This window comes from Chamaea fasciata, unplaced genomic scaffold (assembly GCF_029207755.1).
Source record: "Chamaea fasciata isolate MVZ Bird 193981 ecotype frontalis unplaced genomic scaffold, bChaFas1.0.hap1 SCAF_38, whole genome shotgun sequence".
NCBI lineage: Eukaryota > Metazoa > Chordata > Aves > Passeriformes > Sylviidae > Chamaea > Chamaea fasciata.
In genome coordinates this window covers 14,533-21,858 of record NW_027094123.1, presented here as the reverse complement: position 1 = coordinate 21,858, position 7,326 = coordinate 14,533, and positions in this window count along the sequence as shown.

Here is a 7,326-nt window from a genome sequence, read left to right as displayed (position 1 = left end):
TAATGCAACGCCAGGCAGTTGTGTGCGATCACTCCCTAAAATGCACTGCCAAGTTACAAAATCTCTTTCTTTTCAAAAGTGTTGAATATCCAAAATACTAATACATATTTATAGCACTAAAACCTCCCATTCTCTGCTTCATATTATAATTAGCTAAAAAGCTATTAAGCGTGTGTAGTTTGTTCTTTGAATTGGGTCAGTGGTCCTTTATATGGGGAGGGGGCGTAAAAAAAGGAAGTAAGTGGAGTCTTCCTCATTGGAAACTTTCAACCTGTTCAATGGATATCAAGATAAATGATAACTGGTCAAACTCTTGTTTCCTTTCTCCGTGACTGTTGAATGGGTTTTAGGATGCTCGAGGATTTACAATTGTCTGTGTTCCTAAATCTATTTATCAGTTTCTTCTGTTTCTCATTATAAACACAGCTAAAGAAACACAAAAATGACAAGCAATTAGTTATTTAGATCCAGGATCGTTATCCTTGATCGCAATCCTTTCATCTAACCATTAACTTCTAATTCTTTCCAGCACAGCTTATCTATCTACCTACTTGAACTAATTCTGGCAAAGCTTATCTTTAGCTAAAACATGAACTTTTCTCAAATCCTTACCTCCTTTGAAATTCATCTCTCAGCTCTCCCTTGATTTCCCCGTGGTCTGTTGCAATTCATTGGGAGATCTTTTTTCCTAGAGTTACGGAGAAATATTTCAAAGGGCTTCTAATAAACGCACATTCCTATTTTCAAGGGTGTATTTTTCTCTTGAGAGCAGAGGTGATTGCAGCATTCAGTGACTCATATTGACCCAGGGACTCTCCTAAGCAGGCAGGTCTGGCCTGCTCAGAGAAGCTGTGCCTTGAGCTCTGACCCAGTGGACAACCTTGCTCCACATTCCCCAACTCCATCCTGCCTCTCCTCGCTCACGTGGGACCTGCTTTGCTCGGAGAACTGGGTGCACTCAGGCAACGAGGGGTTTCCTTTCTTTTATTTTAGCAATCTAAAACCCCTGAGCTTCCCCACTGAAAACAGACAATCTCCTTGTAATGGATACATAGTATTAAATTCGTGGATTAAAATTGTGTGTATTAAAACTTTGCAGTGGAATGTAAAAAACCCCTGAATTCCTGGAAAGAGTTCCAGGGCATCTCTTCGCATACCACAGTCTTTTCACAGTCCAAAGGTGTTACCTCGACATCTGCCAGAGAGGTAACCGGGAAACGGCCCATTAAGCATGGGCTGACCACATCTTCACAGCTCATCAGGAGATCCGATACCAATCTGGGCAGAAACCTTCTGACAGAAGATTCGGAGACTTTTCATTCAGACGTCTTCTCAATTTCTCAGGAAACTCTTTCAGATATCCCTTGCGGACACCAGACATTTCAATGATTATGTTATGTACATGATGTCATGTTCTTCGGGTTCTTTGTTACCGTCTTGTTTTCGCCTCAGGGTAGAAAAATGGTATAAAACACCTCCCCTGAGACCCCGAATTTGTGGGCAGTACTCCGGAGAAGCACCCTTTGCTGCTCCCGGGTTGTCCACCCAACATTCGATCGATGTTGTCCTGATTTATCGTGGCGTTTCCCGAAATTGCTTTTCAAATTTGTTAAATAAATCTTTGATTTTGGAAATTGGCTCTGATCATTTATAACATCCTCAGGTGTGTGCCAAGCCCAAGGTGCCACCAAGGAAGTTCCCCTTTCCCAAGGCAGAACCGTGCAAGGAATGTTTTAGACGCACAGGAAGTTCTAAAATAAACACAAATCCAGAGCCTGGGCTCTCTCTCTGTTCCCGGCTCCTGCACAGTCCCTCTCTCAGTCCCTTGGCCCCCCGGAATCCCCTCTGGGGCTCAGAGAACAGCCGGCAATGGAACCTTGCCCTGAAAAGGCACCATTGTGGTGCTCCCCAGCCAGGCCAGAAATGGAACTTTGTTCCTTTAGCCTGGGTGCAGAGAGCCCCCGGGGCCTTTTCTGCACAGAGTTCCAGCCCCCAGCGTTTGCTGAAGGCGCTCTCTGCACATGTCACACTGCCAGGGCCCTGTCCTTGCTGTCACCTGCTGTGGCTGGGCCCAAAGAGAGCTCCTGCGCTTGCATTTCCAGCTGCCGTGCAACCAAAGCTGAGGGATCTGGAGCTGCCTGAATGCAAAAACTGAAATACGAGCTTCTCTCGAAGGGGAAATCTCCCCCTCCTGTGCTAACCCATGGCAATGCTGGCAAATGCACCAGCCACGGCCAGAATTCAGATTTCACTGCTAAACTTCCTTATATCCAGGGATAGTTCCCATGGGAATATTGTCAGGACAAGTCTGGCTGGCAGTGGTTTCACAAGGGTCACTTCCCATCTGTCCCCAAAACTCTAGGGAAGGCTTTGTGCTTTCCTTCCAATGGGAAAAAAAACCCCTGTCCTGCTTCTCCAGGTGCCCATGGCTGAGATTGGGATTCCACCTCCAAAACTTCCCTCTATCCAAAGCCTGCTCCCAGACAAAATCTGCCATTAATGACAAGTCTGGGTGACCTTGGCCTAGTGAGTCTCTCACCTGCCTTCCAAACCCTGGCGCTCTGTACTTTCCTTCCTACGGAAAAGAACTGTCCTTCTCGTCCAGGTGCCCATGGCCAGAATTGGGATTCCACCTCCAACATTGCCTCTTGTGAGAGACTGGAGGAGATTGTTGGCTGGAAACATTTCGTGCGAGGGGGAGGAAGGGGCAGAGGCAGCCTTACCCTGCCCTGAACCCCAGCACTTCTCAAAGCATTGACTTGACCCTGTAACCCAAATCCCCCAGAGCCTCTATCCCAGCCCAGCAGTGTCTGCCAATCCCTGGCACACCAAAGGCAATGCTCCACACCCACCTCTGCAGCCCCCAGCCCAGCTCCTGAGTGACCAGATGACCCAAAGTCCCATCTGGGGGAGGGGCCCAGGAAGACCAAGGGGTATTTTAGGCTGACCACAAGGCAAGCACACACGTTGACCCTGGCTCCTCTTGGAATTTCTGTCTGAACACTGCTGGAATCCAGGAGCTGGTAGCAGTGTGTGTTCTTCTCTCTATCTCTCTCTCTATCTCTCTATATTTTATTTGTCTTTCTCTCTTTCTGTGTCTTCCTCTTCTAATTCCCTCTTCTTGCAAATTTTGCTTAACTTAAAATTGAGCAGGCTTCCAGTTTGTGAAGTTGAATGGGCCAAGTTAACGCTTTGAGCAGTGTTTTTTTGTTGACTGAATGTCATAGTAAAGCTTTTGCTCAAGTTTCCCTGATTTTCTAAAGTTGCCAGTAAAGGCTGTTTTGTTGTTTTAAGCTTCTGAGAATCTCTTGTTGGTACTTCTCCATTGTTTCCAACTCAGAGTACACAAACAATTGTAATTCCTTTGCAATGTCTCACGGAGAGAGTTGTTTGGGGGTTGGGGCTCAGGGCTTCTCTGTCCTGCTTGGCACAGCCCAGGCAGGGCTTTCACAGCCACATCCCACACTCCGTTTCCCACCTGGACCCGCTGGTGCCTCTGAGTTCTGCTTGCCCAGCCCCAGGGACGCTCTCCTTGTCTGCCCATTCCCCCACGGTCTCTGGGCAGGGGTGGCCTCAGTGGGAGCTGTGACACCCTCCCTCAGACACTTGGAGGCTGCTGCTGGGTTGGACTTCTCCAGAGGCTTGTTCAGCCTTCAGCTCTTCAGTTCAGGAATTCAGTGGCCCAGGGCTCCATCAACATTCAGAACGCGTTAACAGGCCAAGCCTCGGGGAATAATTTGATTTAAGTTTTCAAATTTTTCTGGTTAATTGGACAGATTTTAGAACTGTCCTCCAAGTGAATGTATAATATTTTAAAGGACACTGAGAAAAGATTTTTATGGTCCTGTTTAGAGGTTTTATTCCCTATTAATACACTGATATGTGCAATCTCCAATTGGCATTGAATCCAAGTGAGACATAGACTTTAAAGAATTAAGGATTTTAGAGAGGTTAAGATTTTAGTTAGAGATAAGCTTTGTAGGAGTTAATTAAAGTTTGCTAAAAATTAAAAGTTTGTGGTTAGTTAAGGGAAACCAGATTTGAATTAACTTTCCCAGGCCTCAATAACTGATTGCTTGTCAACTTTATGTTTTGCTTAGATGGGTTTGTAATGAAGAACAGAGAACCTGATAAATAGATTTAGGAGCACAAGACGATTACAGAAACTCCCTATTCAGAAACCCATTGAAAGTCATGCACCTGGAGAAATGGGAGTCCTACCAGAGCTCATTTGTCACATTTGCATTGAAAAGGTAGAAAGTTCAGAGCAAGGACGACTCATCTTACTTTCTTATTTTAAGCCCCCCTCCCCTTGAAAAGGAGCACCGACCCATTTCAAAGGCCAAACTAGCATGCTTAATTGTTTTTTGGCTAGTTACCATACTAAGCGGAGAATGGGATGGGGGGGGGGGGGCTCTGAGTACGCATTTGTGTTTTGGGTATTCAACATCTTTGTAAATAAAAGGACTCTGCGATTGTCTGTAAATTGCGGTGTGTATTTGGGAGCCACCCCGCATGCCGCCCGGTGCTGCAACAGACATACACTTTCTAACTTTAAACTGTTAGAAAGTTTTTGTCCCCCTCACTTGGATATCAGTATTAGCTCGATATTCATATTTTTTTAATAAATCACAAGTACCTTCTAATTCACTTTGAATAGCTATGAAAATCAAGGCCCTTCCTGACTGACAATCAATCAGACTCTGTCCCTACCCCCACCCCACCATTTCCCCCATCCAAGCCCTGGGACTCAGAGCAGCCTTGTGCAAATCTGAGCTCCTTCCACCCCAGGCTGCACCTGCAGCTTTCAGCTCCTTGGCTCCAATTCCCACCTGCTTTCCTTGGAGGAGCTGCCTGAGACACAGAGGGATGTTCATTTCTTGTCAGCACACAAACCCAGGGGAAGGCACAGCTGCGTAAAATGCAAAAGTCTTTCTCTGCTGGGTATTAACATCCACTTTCCACAGCAGACACTCTCAGACCAATGGAAAAGACCTCCTGTGCCCAGCACAGATCCCAAGGTCTCCCCAAAGCCTCCCTGCCCCGATTCTGGCCAGATTTGTTTTTTGCACACGCTGAAGACAGGAGCTCCCTCCATGCCTAGAGGAAGGAAAGGAGAACAAGTGGATGAAGAGCTCTCCTGTGCAGAGCCAAGGTGCAAGTGCCACCGGAGTGGGAACCACAACTCACCAGGTTTGTGTCCTTTGGGGCTCCAGGACTGGTGAGACTCAGAGGCACAGAAAGGTTTCTTGCCAACAAACAGGAGTTGAACACCATACAGTTTAATAAGCATCCCAGCTCTTCCCTCAGCTCTCTGTGATGTCCCAGCAGCATCTGACATGTCCACCATCCCCAAGGGCTTTCCATGCAGGAAGAGTTTTCGACAAAGACATACGAAAAGGAAATTCTGTGATAGATACAAACACACTTAAGATGTTGACTGATACGATACTTCTGTGAACTTCAGAGAGATTGGGCAACTCCCTGAAGATCAAAGCATGAAACCAGTCAGTTGAGAGGCACTTGAATGACCAGAGAGTGTCTGGAGGAGGAAATCAGGGAGACTCGGGAAGGACATAGATCCAGCTGGTCTAGTAAAGAAATGTCCTTAGTCATGGCAATTTAAACAGGACAGCTAGAAACACCAGAAGGAATAGGTGAAGAAAATAATAAACGGAATCTTTTTGACACAACTAGAGAAGAGCAGTATTTCTTGTTATGCCATCAGTAGAAGAATATAGTAGATCCAGGAAATTTCTGGTGGGAAAACTTTGCCATTTCCTCAACTACTCAAACGACCCAGATAATAAAAATATGCTTGTATATTATGAAATGCACAAGTACAAAAACCTGTGCCCCTTTCCAGGCAGACATCAGCTGTGTGTGCATGAACAGGCGGTGCCACTTGTGCCCTGAGGTGCCGAGCTGGGATTGGCATCTCTCAGAGAACAGCTGTAGGGGGAGCAGCGCACCTTGCAAGGTGCATGTCCCGGAGAGCCCCAGAGGGCTCCTGTCCCATAAACATCTGCTCTGCTCCAGGCTGCAACAGGGACCAGCATGGTGCCAGGATCATCAGAGAACAGGATGAGTGCTGGAATTCAATCCCCTGCCCATCCCGCAGCAGCCCTGCCTTTCCCTCCCCAAGCCCTGGTCTCCAGCACAGCCATGGAGGCTCTTTGGGCTCTGGACTTTTCCTGCAGCCACCAAGGGCAGCTGAGCTGGGCCTTTGGCACAGTCAGCCCTGCCCAGCGCAGGCGATGCCCAGCAATTCCTCGCGTATGCCTGGCCTTGCTGTCAGCCCCGGCAGCCCACACGTGCCCCCCTGGCCTGTGGTGCCTCTGGCAAGGGAGCAGCACAAGGCACTGCAGGAGCCTGCAGACAATTCCTGAAGCACTTGGAGGATGATCCTGCACGCCAAGGGATGTTCCCATGATGCCATCTCAGGAAGTGAAATGGGGAGTGGGCCCAGAGAGGAAAGGGCAACCAGGGATGGGCTGTTTGCTGGGGAGAGAGCAGGGATGGGCAATAGGGAGAAATTTGTACCAGGAAAAGAAAGCCAGGGTGAAGCAAAGGAAATGCTCAGGGCAATTTGGGGGTGGCTGCCAGGCAGCGCTTGGCTCTGAGCAACAACATCTGCAGTGGCACAGGAAACTCCCAGCTGATGGGAACAAACTTTCTGGCTGACTTCAGAGGCCACGACAGAACTGAGTGGTTTCCCTCCTGTCCCCCAGCCCTTCCTGGCCCCAGGGGCTGATGGCATTTGTGCTCCCTCAGGTTCATCTCCCCACACCAACACCATGGGGGTGCTCAGGCCTGCTCTGGGCACTGCAAACAGGGGCTCCTGAGCCAGAGCTGCCGTGTCTGTGCCTGCAAGGATGCGGCCCCCGTGTGAGCTGGGAGAGAGGCCAGGGCTGCAGAGGGGGGATGTTGTTGGCAGGTGCATGAGGACGCTCTGGGACGCTGCCCGGGGGTGTCCAGCACAGTGGGGATGGATCAGCCCCTGCTCTGCTGCTCCTTCCCGTCTCCCCCAGGGACCCTGCAGAGCCCCAGCCGTGCTGTTTGCCCCCAGCCTGCCCACGGCCACCCTGGGGCTGCTCACGGGGCTTTTCTGTGCACAGCATTGGGCCTGGGCGTGTTCTGGAGAGAGCCTGGGCAAGGAGCCTGGAGCAGCGAGGCCCTGCCCTGAGGCGTCAGCGCTGCCCCAGTGGAGCCCATGGCCTGTCCCTGCTGCAGCCCCGGCACTGCCAGCCCCAGCCCTGTGCCCGGCGCCGAGAGCACTCAGGCCCTACAGCAACACCAGGGCCAGGAGGGCAGCGGGGCAGGGCC